The sequence below is a fragment of the Tiliqua scincoides genome, chromosome 4 (genome assembly GCF_035046505.1).
Source record: "Tiliqua scincoides isolate rTilSci1 chromosome 4, rTilSci1.hap2, whole genome shotgun sequence".
NCBI lineage: Eukaryota > Metazoa > Chordata > Lepidosauria > Squamata > Scincidae > Tiliqua > Tiliqua scincoides.
In genome coordinates, this window is record NC_089824.1 from 21490378 (window position 1) to 21509706 (window position 19329).

General features: G+C 44.4%; 1 protein-coding gene and 1 pseudogene across 3 annotated transcripts in view; both read left to right on the forward strand.

Annotated features, from left to right (window-relative positions):
- RSPO2 (R-spondin 2) overlaps positions 1-19329 on the forward strand; it is a 133894-nt gene that overhangs the window by 50930 nt on the left and 63635 nt on the right. The gene's annotated exons all lie outside the window — the stretch shown is intronic.
- Positions 17110-17229, forward strand: LOC136650288 (5S ribosomal RNA; annotated as a pseudogene).

The window sequence follows — 19329 nt, forward strand, 5'->3', positions numbered from 1 at the left end:
AGCACCACAGTGAGCATTCTGTCCTCCAGGGAGAACCTGAAGCTGACAGGGCAGAGCTTGGGAGCACTCATGCCCCCTGGAGTAGCATGTGCCCCTCAGGCTTCACCAAAGTTACACCTCCGCTTGGAGGGAAACTATTGAGTCCTTGACATATGAAAGTGTTTGTCACGACTGGCAGTCTTCAGGGAAAGCAAGCACTAAGCAGGTCAAATGGAGAGTCTAAGAGCACTTTGTCTTAAGTGATAGGTTGTTCAGGACAGCAACCAGACTAGATTCCCAGTCCTTATGAGGCTGAACCTTATTCGCTTTCTTGTGTTACCTGACAGCAACTATACTAGAAGGTGCAATACCATCTTGCTGTCAGTTCTGACACCCATGTAGCCTTTGAAAGGGGGTGGTTAAGAACACATTTAATAAAATGAGACCTGGGCTGCCCAACATTACTTGTGCTCCACACTCTCACTGTAGAGATTCTTCCTGATCTGAGGATTTGAAGTTGGAAATCTGTTTTTGTTTTTTTTTAAATGGAAGGCAGTAAACATGTAAAACTAATTTGTGTGTTTTTTTTTTTTATGGTGGATTGACACAAACTGAGCAGGCTAACTACTTTTATTATGAGCAGTTCTTTTATTATAGCACTTGAAGTTGAACAGAAAAAGGACTTCGATACAGTATTTGTATTTCTAGAGACACTAAGACAAGAAACTGCACTTCAGGCCCTCCTGAGTACTTACGAGTTAATGTGGACTGTCTGTCTTTTTTCTTTTTTTTTTAAGTGCTTTAGTATAGAGATTTTAATTTTTAAGAACATAAGAACAGCCCCACTGGATCAGGCCATAGGCCCATCTAGTCCAGCTTCCTGTATCTCACAGCAGCCCACCAAATGCCCCAGGGAGCACACCAGATACCTGCATCCTTGTGCCCTCCCTTGCATCTGGCATTCTGACATAGCGCATTTCTGAAATCAGGAGGTTGCACATACACATCATGGCTTGTAACACTTAATGGATTTTTCCTCCAGAAACTTGTCCAATCCCCTTTTAAAGGTATCCAGGCCAGATGCCATCACCACATCCTGTGGTAAGGAGTTCCACAGCCCAACCACATGCTGAATAAAGAAATATTTTCTTTTGTCTGTCCTAACTCTTCCATCACTCAATTTTAGTGGATGTCCCCTGGTTCTGGTGTTATGTGAGAGTGTAAAGAGCATCTCTCTATCCACTTTATCCTTCCCATGCATCATTTTGTATGTCTGAATCATGTCCGTCCCCCCCCGTATCCACTCCGTATCCGTACGATCGCTCCATACGATTGCTCCATATCCACTTTCACTGCTGCGGGGAGCCCTACTGCAGGTTGTGCCGGGCTCCCCGCACCCCTGGGAGGTTGCAGGGGCTTGGGTACATGTACCCAAGCCCCTGCAACCCCCCTGAGTGACGCGATCCTGGGGATCACGCCGCTGCCTCCTCCCTGCCTCCAGGCTGCCCCCGCCCCTTAAGGGGGTAGGGTCCAGGACCCCCAGGCTGGGGCGTTGTGACGCCCCAGTTTGAAAAGCCCTGCCTTATGCTAATGGATTGTAATATCTATTAGCATAAAGCCCCTATAAGATGGAACCAAAAAACTCTCTACTACATAATAATACTTGTGCCAGTCACTTTTTCATGTATGCATGTGTTTGGAGATAGAATTAATCTTCCTGTCTGAGTAAAAAAAACACCTTCTAAAAGTGGTGGCTCTCTTTATATTTTAACAGGGCAAAACAACTGACCCTATTCAGCCCACCATAAATGTCTTTTCTGCTGGTTGTTTGCTGGTGTCTCTCTTGTGTCTTTTTTTTCAGATCGCAGATCCCTTTGAGACAAGGAACATCTCATTTCTTTTGCTGTATAAACAGCTTTGAGAATGTTTTGTTTGAAAAGCAGTACATAGATAAGCTAAATAATTGCAGGTAATTAGAAATCATCATTATGAGTATACCTGCTGAACTCTGCATTTACCATCCTGAGCCAGGCAATACAATCAATGACTTCCAAAACTGTTTAGAAATTTTTCTTGCTATGTACATGCACATGCTACATTAAAAATTAGGCTTGGATTTTTGTAGAATACCAGGAGTATGTTTTAGTAGACATGGTTATTAAAGTGGTTGGGAGATATCTCCTTCTGAGCAGCTGTGACCAAGATGCTCTATCCACTTTTCAGTACGAATATTTCAATATTAGTAAAGTGTTGCTTCAGTGCTGAATTATCTGTGCTCCACCCACAGCAGCTTTGTTATAAACACTCTCCTCCCACACAGCACCATCCTCCACACGTTTTTTTCTGGAGGGTGAAGGAAATGGTTTAATATTGAATACAGACTTCAAAGATGTAGTGCCACCTCAAGTTGATGCTCATGTTTTCTTGTCATGTCAGTGACAATCTCTTTGCATATAGTGGTTCTGATCCCATAAATATCGATATGTGCAGGGGTCCTGTTTTCAGTTCACAGTAGTTCTCTGTGTGTATTGTTGCATTCAGGGCTGTCACAGAAGTTCTGATAAGCCTGCCAGTTATTATGCCACATCAGGGACATTCTGGCTGCTAGGCAAGTTGGAAGCAGCTCAGCAATGGCCCCGTCATAGTCTTTTAATGCATCTTGCCTTAGTTTCGTGAAGCAGCATGCATGGCTTCCTCACCTGCTTCTATCTTCACAACTATCTCATGAAGTATGTTAAGCTGAGAGAGAATGTGCCTGGTTCAAGGTCACCCAGTGATTTTTGTGACTGTGTGAAGATTTCAACCTAGATCTGTTGGTCTACTGCAGTGGTTCACAAAGCCCTGCTTGGACTTTGGGACTACAGTAAGTCTTTGCGGGGGTGGGGGATGGCAGCAATGCAACCCCCAGATTGTGCCACTGCCAGGGACAGATGGTGGTTTTTGCTTACCTAAGCAAGCACTGGCCTCTGGGGTGGATGCCAGGAGCCCTGCGGAGGCATCTGCAGGGCTTCCCAAGCCTCTAAAAAGGAAAAAAAATTGCAATAGGAAGCTACTTTTCACGAATCATGGAAGTGGTTTCTGATCTTAGTTTTGCCCTGTGGAGATGTACGTGGGGCTTCTCACTCCCCTGGGGCTGGCACTCACTTTGCTCAGTGAGCGAGTGATCCCTGGCAGTGTCACAATCCTGGGGATCTCCTCGCTGCCATCACCCTACCCCTTAAGCGGCAATGGATGAGTGCTTCTCTGGCTGGTGGGTTGTGACCCACCAGTTTGGGAACCACTGGTCTATTGAGCCATCTGTCTGTCTCCGGACACCCCACCATCTTGGGGACTGCAGCTGTCTCATGACATATCTCGTCATTAAGTGAAAATTACTTACCAGGTTTTCCGGATGCCTCATTGGAAGGACCTAGAGGCCACCTACTGTGTCGCATCAGACCTCTGCGGCCATGGAATGGCCCTCAGAAGCTACTGTAAGCCTCTGTAAGCTGCAAACCAGAAGTGGCTTCCAGAGGCTTCTGTCAGACATTCTGAAGCAGGTCAGACACCTGCTTGTGACATGGGGAAGTCCTCCAGAGCCTTCTAATCAGGCATCCTGGCACCTGGTAAGGAATATCTCTAACTACTGTACTACTAACTGCTGTATATGTGTCTTTCTAAATAATGAACTATTGACTAACAACCGCCATTGTATGCCTGGCCAGTTGTTAGATGGCGTGTCGCTAAGCACACAGCTGTAGTATGAAACACAGGTTGACATCAACATCATTATTCATTATATGGTATGTGATAAATATTCATCTTCCTGACAAGTATTGGCACCGGTGAAAACAGAAGGCATGTGTCAGGAAGCGTTTAGCAACCACGTACGCCTGTCCTACCTACAGTTCTCCCCACCCCTTGTTCAAGCCTCTTCATAAGAACCTAAGAACAGCCCCGCTGGATCAGGCCATAGGCCTATCCAGTCCAGCTTCCTGTATCTCACAGTGGCCCACCAAATGCCCCAGGGAGCACACCAGATAACAAGAGACCTCTTCCTGGTACCCTCCCTTGTATCTGGCATTCTGACATAGCCCATTTCTAAAATCAGGAGGTTGCACATACACATCATGGCTTGTAACCCGTAATGGATTTTTCCTCCAGAAACTTGTCCAATTCCCTTTTAAAGGCATCCAGGCCAGTCGCCATCACCACATCCTGTGGCAGGGAGTTCCACAGACCAACCACATGTTCAGTAAAGAAATATTTTCTTTTGTCTGTCCTAACTCTCCCAACGCTCAATTTTAGTGGATGTCCCCTGGTTCTGGTGTTATGTGAGAGTGTAAAGAGCATCTCCCTATCCACTCTGTCCGTTCCCTGCATAATTTTGTATGTCTCAGTCATGTCCCCCCTCAGGTGCCTCTTTTCTAGGCTGAAGAGGCCCAAACGCTGTAGCCTTCCCTCATAAGGAAGGTGCCCCAGCCCAGTAATCATCTTAGTTGCTTTCTTTTGCACCTTTTCCATTTCCACTTCCTCCTCCTCCTGCCACCCTCCTCCATGTCTTGGTTCCTGCTCCAATGAAGAGCTGCAAGGGAGGGTCGCCTTTCCGTCCCCCCGCATTTGAGAAGTGTGAGCAGGCAGTCCTCTATTTGGTCTGCCTGAGGCAGAGGCTTGCCAGAGGCAGCCCTCTGGCAGCCACAGCATTTCTTTGCCCCTGATCAAAATATACTTGTGTGTGTTGTTGAATATTGAGATTGGGGGAGTGGGGGTTGATAGGTCCCTAACCTGAGCAACTTACAGTCTAGATATTGATAGGTGGGAGACATCGGAGCGGAGGGATCAGGGATGGAGGCAGGTGTAAGTGAGGGAAGCATATGAAATTGTAGGACAGATCAGATGGCAAGCCATGCAACTGCTGTGGCAAAGTTTAAATACATGTAACTGAAATAAAAGGGTCTTCAGCATAGTTATTGCATACATTGGCAGACTGAGAGCCCCATCCTATGCATGTCTACTCAGAAGGAAGTCCCACTGTAGTTAATGGGGCGTGCTCTCAAGTAAATGTACACAGGATTGCAGCCGGAGTCATATGACTTTGATGCTGTGAGCATGGCATACATCACCTCCCTTTCTTCATCTTTGGCCTTTCAGTTGTGTGTGGTTTCCTCCTCCTTTCTTTTCACGCACTTGCCACTTCCTTTCTGCCATGGCATCCATGTTCCTTACTCCTGTCCTGCTTCCCGTCAACTTGCTGCAGCTCCTTCAGTGCATCTGTCTTACATGCCCACAGCTCTTCCAAGTTTGGCTGACATTTTGGCATATGCCAGTTATATTCTAACACAATCTGCCATGGAGCTGGACATCTTGACTATGGAAATGTTTTCAGCTTAATGAGTTTGGCAGTATATTCTTTGGCTGTGGTAGCAAAAAAGTGCCTAAAAGCCATCTTGCACAGCATCCAAAATCTAATGCCTGCTAGGCTTTTTGCTCTATAACCAGGTGTTTGCAGGTCTTGCCCTAAGGCCTCCAGGAATATACCCTTTTGAGTTGGCTTGAAGCTCCACTTTCAGCATTAAGCTTCAGGGCGAGCAAGAGCCAATAAATGGGCAATGTCTCACCATGCCAGATTTTTCCACTTAACATACAGAGGTTGACAGGCAGGTGAGATTTTAAAAATGCCACACCTAAGGATGTGTGTTCCTGTATTTTTTTTTTAAAGAACCATAATTAGATGTGTATTTCAGGCTGTAAGCCTTATAAAATTCTCTCAAAATTAGATTTGGAGTGCCAAGATAAATTGTGCCTTAGGACCCAGAATTCTGACATGCTGTCACTGACATCTTCACCCATCTGTATGTCTAGCCTATAATTGAAGCTAACAGTGCTACACGGACTGTTGGCTTCAGCTGCATCTAAATTGACATTTGTAGATAATATGGGGTGCCACAAAAAAAAATTAGTATCAGATTGCGAACTATAGATCTTTCCCTTTCACTCTCACTTAAACCTTTTTGCCATTCTCATCTATGAATGGCTTCCTTGGCATTCACTGGTAAACTTCTTTATGTTTATGCAGAAAAAAAAAAAACTATTTGTTGTTCGCACACTCTGTGTGTGTGTGTGTGTGTGTGTGTGTGTGTGTGTGAGTGAGAGAGAGAGAGAGAGAGAGAGAGGTGTTTCATTAGGAGGAACAGTTCCTATTGATCCCTTGCAAAATAACTTTCTTGAATCCCACTATTTAAACATGTACAAACTATCTTCTGTGGTAGAGATATATGCTTAATTTATTACTTTAACCTTAGAATGCCAGATGCAGGGAAGTGGCAATGAGATGCAAGTATCTTGTCTTGTGTGCTCCCTGAGGCATCTGGTGGGCCACTGTGGGATACAGGAAGCTGGACTCATGGACCCTGGGCCTGATTCAGCAGGGCTCTTCTTCTGTTCTTACTGTTACCTAAGATCCTCACCTTCTCATTCTACAGACCTTGTTTGAGGGGGAAAAAATTGTTTCTCTAGAGAAGTAGGAATTTTGTGGTAAATGAGATGCTTATGCATGTTGCTTCTCCTGATGTGTCACTGTGATCATCCATGTCTCCAGAGTAGGAATCTGCAAGGGGAGGGAGTTGACTCTGTCTTCCCATTTCGAATGACTCTAATGTGTTCAGTTGCCCAGCTGGGTTTGAGATGGAGCACTTATGGAGGGTGTGATCACTTGGGGAATGCAGTCGTTTACAGAGGACCAAAACGGCATACTCTGTTTGGGGCTGCGGAACATCAAACTAGTTCTGCTAGAGTTTCAGAATGTGAAACTCTCTGGTGAGCCTGTTCTTGTATGCATGAACAATGTGTTTACAAAGATATGTATAAACAGGCAAGGGGACACCAAGTCCAGACAGCTTCATTGGGAGGCCTGTGTCATCCTTTTGTTGTTCTCCAGGACCCCCAGATGCCATTCCTTTACTATCTTCAGGTCAATAGGCATTTTCCTTTATCATACATGTGGGATGGTAGTTAGGAACTCCTGGGCATAGTTCCAGATGTCTCATTTTTTTACCCTCTCTGTCGTTCTCTATTGTGGTTTGTGGAACCTCTTTTCTCCCTTTTCTGTTGTGCCTGAACTGGTTACTGTTCATTCATCTGCTTTGAAAGTGTTGACTGCTCTTCCTCTTTGGCCTTGTGAACATGGACACCCTTCCCCCTGGAGGAGATGCTACAAAATTGATATTCCTGTCTCGTGACCCCAGAAGAAGGGGCTAACCTGAAACATAATGGATAATGAATGCCATCTGGGACTTCTGGAGAATAAATTCTCAGCTAAGAATTTCACTTAGATCTTGATTTTAAGAATTTCACTTGTTAAAATCAAATCACGTAAATAGTAGCTGTTGATAAACAGGCAGTCCAATCTAATGCCGGTGCAGAGTCAGTGGCATGTGCACTGACTCGGCAACAGCTGTAATGAAAGTGGTGTAAGGCACTTTGCCACCGGTGGGCTATGAGCTGCGCCAGCGAAGAGGCTAGTGTGATTAGGTGCTGGGCCTCCGTGCCAACGGGATGCTGGAGGGGAGTGTATGGCAGTAATTGTCCCTGCCAGGTGGCAGGCTGGCATTTCAAGGCGGGGGAAGGTGGGGAGGAGGTTTTCTGGGTGGAGTGAGGGTGGCCCACAGGGTGGTTCAGGCTCGGGAGGGAGCAGAGATGGCAGCAGATCCTGCCGCTGGATCCTACCCCCCACACTTGAAAGCCCGACATGGGCTACTTAGATAGACCTGTAGGGGGCACTACACGGGGTAAGGGAACTAGTGTTATAGGATACAGGATACAGCAGTGGCCGTTTTGGTGCCACTGTACCACGTGGCACCAGACAAGCATAGGGTTGGGCCCTTATTCTTCATGGTTATTTAATCGACTCTGGCCCAACATTATGTGTGCAATTGCATGCTCTTCCCTACTGAAGCGATCCATTAAAGACTTGCACACAAGAGCATGCCAGCGTGTTGTCATAAATACTATGTCCACAGTTTGGAGCAGCTTTAGAGTCGGGTGCCAGTTGTGGAGGCTTTGTTTGATTGGAGTGACATTTGGCCGGGTCATTTGTTTGTTTCCAATTTGTACATCACTGAGCACAATATTAGATTTTTGTAAGTGGTTTTGAATTAGTTAACACGCTTTGGCTTTCATTTCTCCAGATTAACTTCTTGTAAACAGCCTGGATTTAATTATCTCTAAGGAACATCACAAAAAATAATAAAATCCATTTTAAGTGTTGGGTAGGGAGAATCTCTGATAATATTCATTTTGGCTTCAAATATCAAGGTGTTTTTTTTACCACGTAAGACTTGGGAAAGTGCATAACTGAAGGAGGTTTTTCTTGATTCCTCCTATCTTCTAATGTTTAAACAGCTTTTGTCTTTTGGAAAGGCAATTTCTGCTTTGCCTAATTACTGGCAATAAAACTTAAGTTAGGGATTTAAGACTTATGGAACGTTCCAGTTGGGGGAAAGTATAATTAAAGTTGGCAAGATCCTTGTTTCCTTTAGGAAATAGGGACTTTAGAGAGCTTTTAAGAGGCACTATTTTTTTTTAAAGTAGCATGTCTGCATCAAGCAGTGCATGTTCTCAATGCTTTTTGAACATTTTAATGTTAAACTTGTGCTCCCCAGGATATATATTTTTTTAATGTCATGAAATTTCTCCTCCAGCCCCAGTGATATTATAGACTGTGTCCAAAAATCTTCCTCCACTCGTTCCTTAACACTTTAGTGCTGGAGAGCGAGAGGTAAGAGGGAGTTTGAAAGAAAGATGGGTCCACAGGGAAAACACTCATGCATTATATACATATTGATGGCATTTGGCTTCAAAGCAGTAGTAATTATACTTGGAGTGGAAAGGGTGGGAGTTTCAAAGTGTTCGACATCAGCTTGACTTTGATACAAATGAAGGGCTTTGAACTTGGTCTGCAAACTTTTGGGAAGAAAAAGAAATGGTGTGCTCTAGATTTTCTATTGGGACCGTTTGCCTTACTAAGCACGGAGTTATTCCGTTTGTTGCTTTGTAGGAAGCCTACTGGGACAGCATTTTTACTTGCTACCCATTTTTAAACTGCATTGTTTTGTAATCAAGCTATTATAACAGTTATTTCAGTGTTTTTCTTGGCCGGCAAGAGTGATTTATTTTAGTTTTTCTGGCCTACTCCATTCCCCCAGGCCTAGAACTGCTAACAGCAGATACAGGCAGAAAAATGGATCAGCTCTCCATAGGCTCTTTTGCACAGACACATAACTCTGCTGCTCAACAGCTCCTACCGATAGCCACCTTAAAAAAACAACGTGTGCAATGTGCTTCCCTGCTTTGGGGCTACTTCCTGTTTTGACACTCAGTGAAATGAAGCCTGTCCAGGCTATTTGGTTACTGCCTTTCTTGATTCTGAACTCGCATGCCTGCCTTCATCACAGCTATCAGCGAGGATCCTGTGACTTGCTGCTATTTTCAAACATGCCACGATAGTACAGGTGAAAGAGAAATGGCATAAGCTACAACATGGGTCTTTCATCTGATTTTTGCATTGGTTTTTCCCTTATTTGAGCATCTTTCATATCTGGGAGATGTGTTAATAATGTCAGAGCAGAAATACAAGAATATACAGGGTGACCCAAAAGTAGGTGGACAGTAAATGATAACATTTATTCCACCTACTTTCCACCTACTTTTGGGTCATCCTGTATAGTTGTATTGTCAGGTGGCCAGTGTTGAACTGGTTTGATTGCTTGTTAAACCCATGTTCGGATAGTATTAAGTTCTGAAAAGCCACTGCAGATTGTGAGATACAGGCCTCCATATCTACAGGGGTTCTGTTTCGGAACCTCCCAAGGTTAAGTTAAACAACAGATATGGGTGAACACCCCCACTCTCCAGAGCTGAGGGCAGCTTCGAGGGTCTTCTGAGCTCAGCAGAGCCCATGCATATCTGTCTGTGGCCTCTGCTGGGTTCAGAATGACTCTTGGAGTTAAAAAAAAATGACTTTTTGTTTTTTTTGAAAAACCGGTAAATGTGTTTTTGGCTCTAAGCGTCACAGCGCATGGTCGCTGCTGGCCTCAGAAGACCCTTTGGAAGTGAGGGGGTACACGCGTGGGATGCCCCACAGATCCAATCCATGGATAAGTGAATCTGTGGATATGGGATCCCTGAATATGGGGTTCCCCCTGTACTTCCTTTAGGGGTGTGCAGAACTCCTCGGCCCGGAGAACTGTTGCAGGTTTAGTCAGATGTGCTTGTTGTGGCTTACTTTGAAAGTGCTCAGGTGTGCTCTTGGGAGGTGCCCCAAAATTTGCCTCAGGTTTCACCTTTAAAATATTTGTTTCCATCTCAACCAGCTCTCTATTGGTTCCTCCTCTCACTTGTATTACTGTATATGGTCTCTCTTGACTACATTGGCCAAGATGGATTGTCTCTTACCGACCTTCTTATGGGATAAAATTATTATTACTATTATTTATTTACACAATGAAAATACATGAGGGAAGGAGCTGCATTGTCATGGCAGATTCCACACCTGACCCAATGAATATTTGTAAGAGTGTCTATGGAGAACCTTTGAGTGTACACACTTCAGTACGTAATTGAGAATCCTACTTTTGCAGGGGTTCAAATCCTGCAGAAGCCTGCTGTGGATATAGCTGTATGTGTCCATGGGCTTTTCTGCAGATATTCTGATGAATTCATATAGGTTAGGCAGTGATGTAGCTAAGGCATCTGACACCCAGGGGCACACAAAATCCTCCTATACCCCCAAAACACCTCCCCCCCCATTTTTTTTTACACTCCCATATGGCATCTTGGAGGCCTTTGAAAAGGCATTTGTGGATTTCAGTGAAAACTGGAAGTGCTTTTCAAAGGCCTTCAGAAGGCCCTCTGAGACTTGGATGGGGGGGAATGGGACGACACTGAGTACCTTCTGAGGCTCCTGGAGACTTCCTAAAACACCTCTCAAGACATGATACCTGGGACATTGTACCCCCTGCCACTCCTTAGCCATGCCACTGGGTCAGGGCACTGCCACTGTTCCTCACATATGCTCAGTTAACCCCACACGAATGTCTTTGAGGGGCTAATATTTTAGGAACATTCATGTGTTAGATGGCTCCAGTGATATCTGACTGTTTAGGTGATTTGATATTTTTGTGTATGGATCTGTATTTAATTTTATTGTGCCTATGTTTTGTTCTAACTATGTAACTGGACGGTCATGATCCACGGTCAAGGGAATGAAAGAATTATTTACTTGTATCTTAACTGGAAGTGTTATCTGTGTGTACTCACACACAAGGCACATCAGAATGGGAGCTTCCTCTGATTCTGTTTTGGCTTTAATACTAGAAGCAGAAGCACAGGAAATTGTGCCTCCTGAGAATAAAAAATGATGTCATCTGGGAGGCCTTGTGCCAGTGTAGCTTCAGCATCCAATGTCAACTGCACTTGGTACGTTTAGCCTCTTTTTGCAGACAAGAACAAGTTTTGCTGGGGCTGGGTTTGACAGCCTGAAAGCAGTGCGGGCAGTGGGTTCAAAGGGCATCTAATACATTCTTCCTGTTGGCTTGTACTACCCTTAAAAGCTGTATTGGGAACCAGTATTGTGTAATGGTTAGACTGGCGTATCTGATGAGGAATGATGCTTATTCATATAAGAAATGAAAATGTCTTATGGGAAGTTGCTGCATCGTTATAGTAGATTCAACCTCTAACCTAATGTGAGAATAAAGTGGGGGAGGATGGGAGACCTGTATGTTTCACTGAGCTCCTTAGAGAAACAAGGATTAAAACATAATAACAGTAATAAGTTTAACCACTGCCTGTTGAATTTTTTTTGCAATGTTTTGCATGTATGTGCATGTGTATGTACATGGTCATTTTATTTTGGCATCCTTGGGTGGGTTTGGATAGTTTTGACAAAGTAGCAAACGACTGCAGATTTTTCTCAACAAATACAGAAAATTCTAGAACATATTTGGTTGTTTTTTTTTCAGTTTAAAGCCAGATGAGATACAGATTTTCCACTAGGGGGCTTATAAGCATGATGGAAAAACCTGTAATTATTTTTAAAATATGCTATTTCACCCTTTGGCTTATAGTTTCTGCTCCAATTTTTGTGCCCTCTGTGGATGGATCCGTAGATTGGTCACGTTGGCTTTGTAGAAAGGCTTCTTCAGACTACAAAGTCTGAGTATTGTCTAGATTTTTTTTTTTGCTTGTATGTTTTAAGTGTCATGTTTTTATGTGTCATGCCTTCAAAGACTTTACTAGGTTTCTTTTCCATAGGATAAGGTGGTACCTAAAGTTTTGTGGAGCACTACTCTGTTGTTGAAAGCTCCTTCCGTTTGCAAAATAAGCATCCCCCTACCCACTTGGGGTCCTTATGCCAGGAGAACGGTCCTTTCAGGTCAAAATGCACTTCTGATGACTCAGCAGCGCTCCATGAAATGTTAAGATGCAAGCCATAGTTTACATGAATAACTAGCTATGTACCAAGATAAAAAAAACACACGCAAAATTTGCACTCAAGAACGGTGTAGAAAAAAGGCTAGTTTTTGAACTTTATAAGCTATAAGTTTTTGAACTTTATAAGCTAAAGCAATAAAAATTTTTAGATTAGTAATTTCTTTAGAGAGAAACTAGGATCGGTTTATTAAAACAAATACAAGGAAGCATTACATATATTTAAATAAACAGAAGAGAGGAAATTAGGTACCTATAAAGTGATGGATTCCTTTTTTTTTAATGGTATGCACATGTCTAGGAATGCATTCATGGGTATGTATAGAAATTTCTGACTTTTCATAGCCAGATGAACGTGGCGGAAGCAAGTTCATCAACTGAAGAGGTAACTATCAGGCAAGGTGCTCATTGTTTGATCTAGTGCTCAGTCCTATCCAACTTTCCAGCATCGGTGCAACCGCAGTGCAGTCCCAAGGAAAGGGAACAAATGTTCCCATACCTTGAGGAGGCCTCTGTTACTGCCTCCTCACCACAGAATGCAGTGCACACCCCATTGGCACGGCTGCACCGGCACTGGAAAATTGGATAGGCTTGGGACCCTAATTGCGAAAAGTGAGGAATACATGAAAACAGTAGCCATGATGTCTGAATCACAAATGTCATTTCATAGAGTCAAACCGCCCAGTTTTGAACAAGCGCATTATAAACATGGGGTCACATTCCCTCTGGAATAGAAGAAGCATCCTCTCATGCAGAGTCCTTGCATGGAAACCTTACTCTAATTGTGACCCTTGGTTGGGATTTTCACAAGATGAGGATGTGCAGCGTTGAGAGGTCCATCGTTCAATAAAGATTACTGTAAGAATGTCTTTCAAATGCTTGGAGCAAGCTATGTAAACGCTAAAGCTTCAATCCCAAGTACGCTTATTACAGAGTAAATCCTACTGGAACGGTGTGGCTTACTTCCAGGGAAAACACTCATGGGATCAGGAGTGTTCGTATTGGTTATATAAAATAGATGGCGATGATCTTTATAAATCCAACTCGGTTGTAGAATAGCAAACTTTAGAATGTTGTACAGGACACTGTCTCTGCAGGCGTGAGTTGTGGGGATCAAGCTAACCAAACTGTGACAGGCATGCATAATCTTATCTTCCATGTCTTTAAATGTGCAAAGTGGATTCAACTTTCCTCTCTGCTATTTTTTTGGAAAGTTGCTCCCCTTCACTGCTACATTTTATTTAAATGAAAGAGATCATTGGGGAGCAGCACTTATTAAGGAAATGGTGTAAGGGAAAGGGTTACACCCTTTTCTCTGCACTGCAAAACTGATGTTTGCCTGCCCCATAATTTTTTTTTAAACCAACATTTAGGGCCCAGTCCCATCCAGCATAGGAGCAGATGTTCCAAATGGCTGCTGTGGCATCCTATGCAGACTGGAGGTCTCCTCGGAGGAAGGGGACATTGTCCCCTTACCTCAAGTAAAACCACAACCTGCTCAGTGGGGCTACTTGAGTCTTAAATGGCTGGCACTGACGTGAGCAGCCCCGTGTTCAGAATCCATGTTTGTGACACCCACTACTAGCACTGGGACTGCAGTGCCAGCACTGTGGCATCTTAGGATTGGACTGTTAGAGAGATAGGAGATTCAGTTTTGGATCTTTTGTCCATGTGGCCCTGACTCTTGTGACTTTAAAGCAGGGGTCTCCAAACCCCGGCCCCAGGGGCCAGATGCGGCCCGCAGCAAGCCTCTATCCGGCCCGTGACAAGCCTCTTGTCCCCTGAAAGCTTCTGGCCCACTTGGCCGAATGTGATAGGAACTATGCGCTTGTTGTATCTGGAGAGTATTCTAAGGGCCAGAGAGGTTGAATGAATGAGCCCATTCATTCGTTTATTCACTCATCTAAGTTCCATCTCTAATTTATTAATAGAAATTTTATATTTAAATTTTTCCGACCCTCAACACCGTGCCAGGTATTTGATGAGGCCCTCTGGCCAAAATGTTTGGAGAACTCTGCTTTAAAGTGTGGGGGCAATGAACATGTAGGTACAGTTTTAATAGGTGAACAGCATGTTCAAGGATCCATATAACCTTTTAATTTTGATCTGCCTCTTGTATCGCCCTGAGTCAGTATTGGAGCCTGTCCGTAAAATCCTGTTCAACACTTTCAGTCAAGGACTCGTTTTCCTCCACCCCCTCTCATTCTGTTTGCCATTCAACATCATGACCAAGCCCCAAGCTTGAAGTATCTTCTATACTGCTGCCCTGCTTGATTGTAGGTATTGCTCTCTTTCACCTCTTTTGGGGGTTTTAATACTTCATACATTTTGTATTTTTTTCCCTTCGTCGTTGGCTGTTTGGGTGGATCTGGGTTTGGGCCTGTGTTTTTGTTGGAAACCTGTTTCCTTGGATCCCTGCAGATTTTTGGGGCTTGGAAAAAGTTAAAACTTACAATAAAAGACAAAATAAACAAGCCATCAAAGGGGGAGAAAAAATTAAATCTCTGTTTATTCACCTGCATATGAGACTAATGTTAGTCCAGAGCAGCAAGCTGAAATATTTTAGATATTAAAAGACTGACAAAAACAAATTAAGTTTTCAGTATTTGAGGCATAAGTTCACAGCAACAATGTGTGGGATGGAGGGTTCTGCCGCCTTCAGCGGGGTAGGGGTGAGAATGCTGGAGGCAGTAGGGGGAAGGGAAGAATGAGGGGGACAGGCAAAGACCAATAGGATAGCATTGCAAGTCTCTCTTTTGGTGTGTCTCCCTTGTGCACTTGTGCGCAATTATATTGCATGTAATGACAGCCAGTGCATTGCTAAGTGATTATACTACGTCTACTATGTTGAAAGGCATCCACTTTCTAGCCAAGTGATTTTGAACCACCTGACAATTATAGTAACCTCCTTGGAAAAATGTACTTATCTGGACGGGTCTCCATCATAAAACATTTTGTAGGATCTTTGCAGAACTTGGCACAACCCCTCATTTCCTAGTAATATTTGAAAGGAGTAGTGTGGATTCCACCTCCTAGCAGTTAAAACAGGATCTCAAGTTTTTAAGAGCAAGCACACTTTAGTGGCAGACATTTTTTGCTTTGCCAGCTTCAATTTCAGGCATGATCAGGTACAGGAATTTGGTTAGTTGGAGAGACCTTGCGCCTGAACATGGCTTGCCTTGGCGAGTCACTACTAGCTGAAGGTGTGGTAAGGTGGCCTGATATCTTCACATGACCATTTCCACTTCTGAAAATCTTAGATTTTGGTGATGTGTTAATTTTTCACATTTTTATGCTGCCCTTTCTCTAAGTTGCTGAGGGTGGTGTACACGGTTCCTTCTCCCCTTTTGTCTTCACAACAACCCTGTGAGGTAGGTGAGACTGAGAGATAGTGACTGGCCCTAGATCACCCAGGAAGCTTCAGGGCTGAGCAGGGACTTGGACCTGGATCTTTCAGGTCTAAGTCTAGCACCAGTACCGCTAGACTGTCCTGACTCTCTTAAAGGCAAGAGGACTGGACAATTTTTCTTTTACTAACTTGCAGACCAAACTGTGTGATACAGTTTGCGTTCCTTAACGGAAACTCGTCAGAATTGCAATAGCCAGTGGAGAAACGTCAGCCTAAGGGCTCAGAGTGCACTCGAAGAAGTTTAAAATATTTGGAGTCAGCTGGTTTTGAAACACTGGGCACTGGCAGGTCTGCCATCCCAGTTAACCCAATTCCTTTCTCTAGCACCAGCCTTTTCATTTCTTTCTCAATTAAAGTGTTCTTGTTTAATTAATGTGTGCATGAGGGACAGCACAACCTGGGATGCCACCTGATACCATTTTGCCAGGCGTCCTCTGCAACCACCTCGGCTTCAGAGCCCTAAAACATGGTTTGTGAAAAAAAGCATTATCTAATATACTTCTGTGAAACTGGAAAGATGGAAAAATTAAGTTCTTCAACTGAGGTACTGAAGTCTTCTTCAGGCCCAGCTCTGGGTTCACTCAACTTCAGAAGTAAGATGGGTGTGTTATGCAGGATTGGCAGAGACCACTGAAACCAACGTAAGTTCAAGGCTTTTCTTGTGAGGAATGGAACCTGAACCAAAATGATAACACCCTCGTTCCAAATTCCCTGATTGAGTGAGGACCTGAGGCAGGCACTAGGCAGGCAGGAGGCAGCAGGACTTGAGGCAAAGGCTGGCTGGTTGTTCCCTGGCTCTCAGTGGCTCTCCCAGGGGCTCCTTGCTGCAGCTCTCTCTCCTCAGCTCTCAGGTTTCAGCTCTGCTCTGCAGCTCCTTCTCTCCCAGCTCGCCTGGTGATCTTTTTTCCTCCACAGAGCTCTCCAAGGCTCCTCGCAGCAGCTCTTCCCTGGTGGTCTATCCAGCTCTCGTTTGTGCAGCCCCTTTTATAGGCCTCTGCACACAGCAGCCTCTACCTTCCCTCCACTGGTACTGCAGCCTCCTCTCCTGCAGCAGTTTTCCCTCAGGTCCTCCTCAGACTGAGCCCAAGTTTTACACATAACAGGTGGCAATTAGCAATATTGCCTTAGTAGTACCCTGTTTTTAGAAAGCTCTTCTCAGAAATATCTATTTGAAATTCACTCTCTATCCTGCCTACATTCTTCCCTCCACACACCCCCTCCCCGCACCGCTCAGCACTGTACTTACAAACACTGGTGACAGCAACTGTTACCCTGCACATGCCTGATCTTGTCTGATCTCGGAAGCTAAGCAGAGTCAGGCCGGGTTAGTACTTGGATGGGAGACCGTTTGGGAATACCGGGTGCTGTAGGCTTATACCATAGTCTTTCGAGACTGAAGGTTGCCAACCATTGGTGACTCAAGCTCCAGATCCAGCAGGACAGCAAGGCCTTCTTGCCAGCGCTGCTTATTCTCAGAGTGCTAGAAAGGTCCTTTACAGCATGTTTGTGACACCTAAGCACCACTGTTCAGCATGCTTAAGATTAGCACACTTAGATTTTTTAATTAGGCCATTGTCTTTAAAGGAATTACTTTGAAGTAGTAAGATCTAATTTCCTTTTTGCTCATGGCTGATTTTCAACAATTGACTCCCTGTGTGGAAGCAAGGGGGTAAGTAGTAGGATGAGATCTTTCCTATATCAAAAGTGAGTGCAAAATTTGGCCCTTGGCTTTTGGAATCTAAATTAGACATTTCAGAAAACAGGTTTCTTACAGTGCTGGTAAGCAAACCCTACATGGTCTGTGTTTGTAGACCTGTGTAGTTCCATCTTATTTTTTTGATAAGCTTACTGCCATTGCATTCACTTGTATATAATGGCAGTCTCTTGGCACCCTCCAGAAACCTTTGTCTTCGGATGGGACCTTGAGTCAGCCAGCATCTTGAAATGGGAGTCCTTCAGAATGTGTGCCAGGAAAACAATTGGGTTTAACTGAAAGCAATGTTTGTTTGATAAGAGAAATGTAGTAGAGAAGTGCCAGTGGGGAATGAAAGCCAGTATGAGATAAGGCTAATGAGTCAAGACAGAAGCTGTGAATAAGTTACTGACTCTTAACACTATCTTATGCAAGGTTGTGTAACTCTGCTCTTGCCCCTTTTAGGAACTTGAATTCTACTTCATGTGTCCCAGACTGACACTCATACTAATGTTGGGCTTGCATGTTGTCAAAAGCCAAGCCAACCAGTTGTGAACCATTTCTCAAGTTGCCTTTTTTGTGTGTGTGAGGACCATTGTTTGAGCTTCTTCATATGAATGGTTTTTATTGCAGTGATTGTCAGGGTGGTGTGATAGTGTATTTGAACGTATTTGAGTTTTTTAATGGCAAGACAGAAGTGTAGGTGGATCCCATGGTTGAGGGAGTTTTTTCTGAGGATTTGAGCCTTTGGATCTTGAACATACTGGAGGGTGGGGACAGATTTCTGCACTGGCTCCTGGATAGGAGCAGAAGGCCTTGCTTGGTTTCCTATGAGAAAATGCTTTGGTGGTAGTAATATGCCCTCACAAGAGATAGGAGTCTAATGGCCCAATCCTATCCTCAGCTGGCCCATAGCATGTAGCAGTACTGGTACAGGCTCCACTGTGGGCTAGCAGGAGACCATGCTGTGGTAGAAAGAGAAGTTAAAAAAATTTCTTTCATACTCCACTGTGCCATGTTCCCCAATCGGGCAACTACGATCTGTGCCAGCCAAAAGGCTGGCACAGGTCCGAGTGGGTACAGAGAGGTGTATGGAAGCCAAAATGGGGGCACAGGATATCAGCAGAACTGCTGCTGCCTATATCCATCCTCTGATCTTCCCTGATACACCCCCTGCCAGCCCTGACCCCCATCCCATTCCTTCCCTGTCCTGCTCATGGCCCACCCCTACTGCCAACTTACCAGCAGTGACTGAGCACTCCTATGGCATGCATGGGCTGTAATCAACCATTTGTCTGGTGGCCCTGTTCCTCATGCCATCATTGGGGCTGCAGCACCAGCAGCCCGGTCTTTCCATGCATGAAACACAAGTTCTGTTAGCAGAAGACCCAGATAGGACTGGGCCATAAGTTTACATAAGCAGAGCCCTGTTGTCCATCAGCTGCATCCATCAAGTCCAGCACTTTATGCCCCCAGTGGCCATCCATATGTTTCTGGGAAGCCCATAAGAAGCAAGAGTCCTTTCTTACTCTTGTTGTCTTGCATTGAGTGGTTCTGAACGTGAAGATTCCATTTAGCTGTCATGACTGATAGCTTTTGATAGGCCTATCGTGTATGAATTTGTCCAGACACCCCTTTTAAAGCCATTTGAGGTCGTGGTTCAGTTGTTGGAACCGAAGAACCAATGGGTATGCCTTGCTTTGAGATGAGCCCAAGGACTGGTTCTTCAGGAACCTGTGTTTCCTTCTCAGCCAGGCTGTCCACCCTCTACTGACTTCTT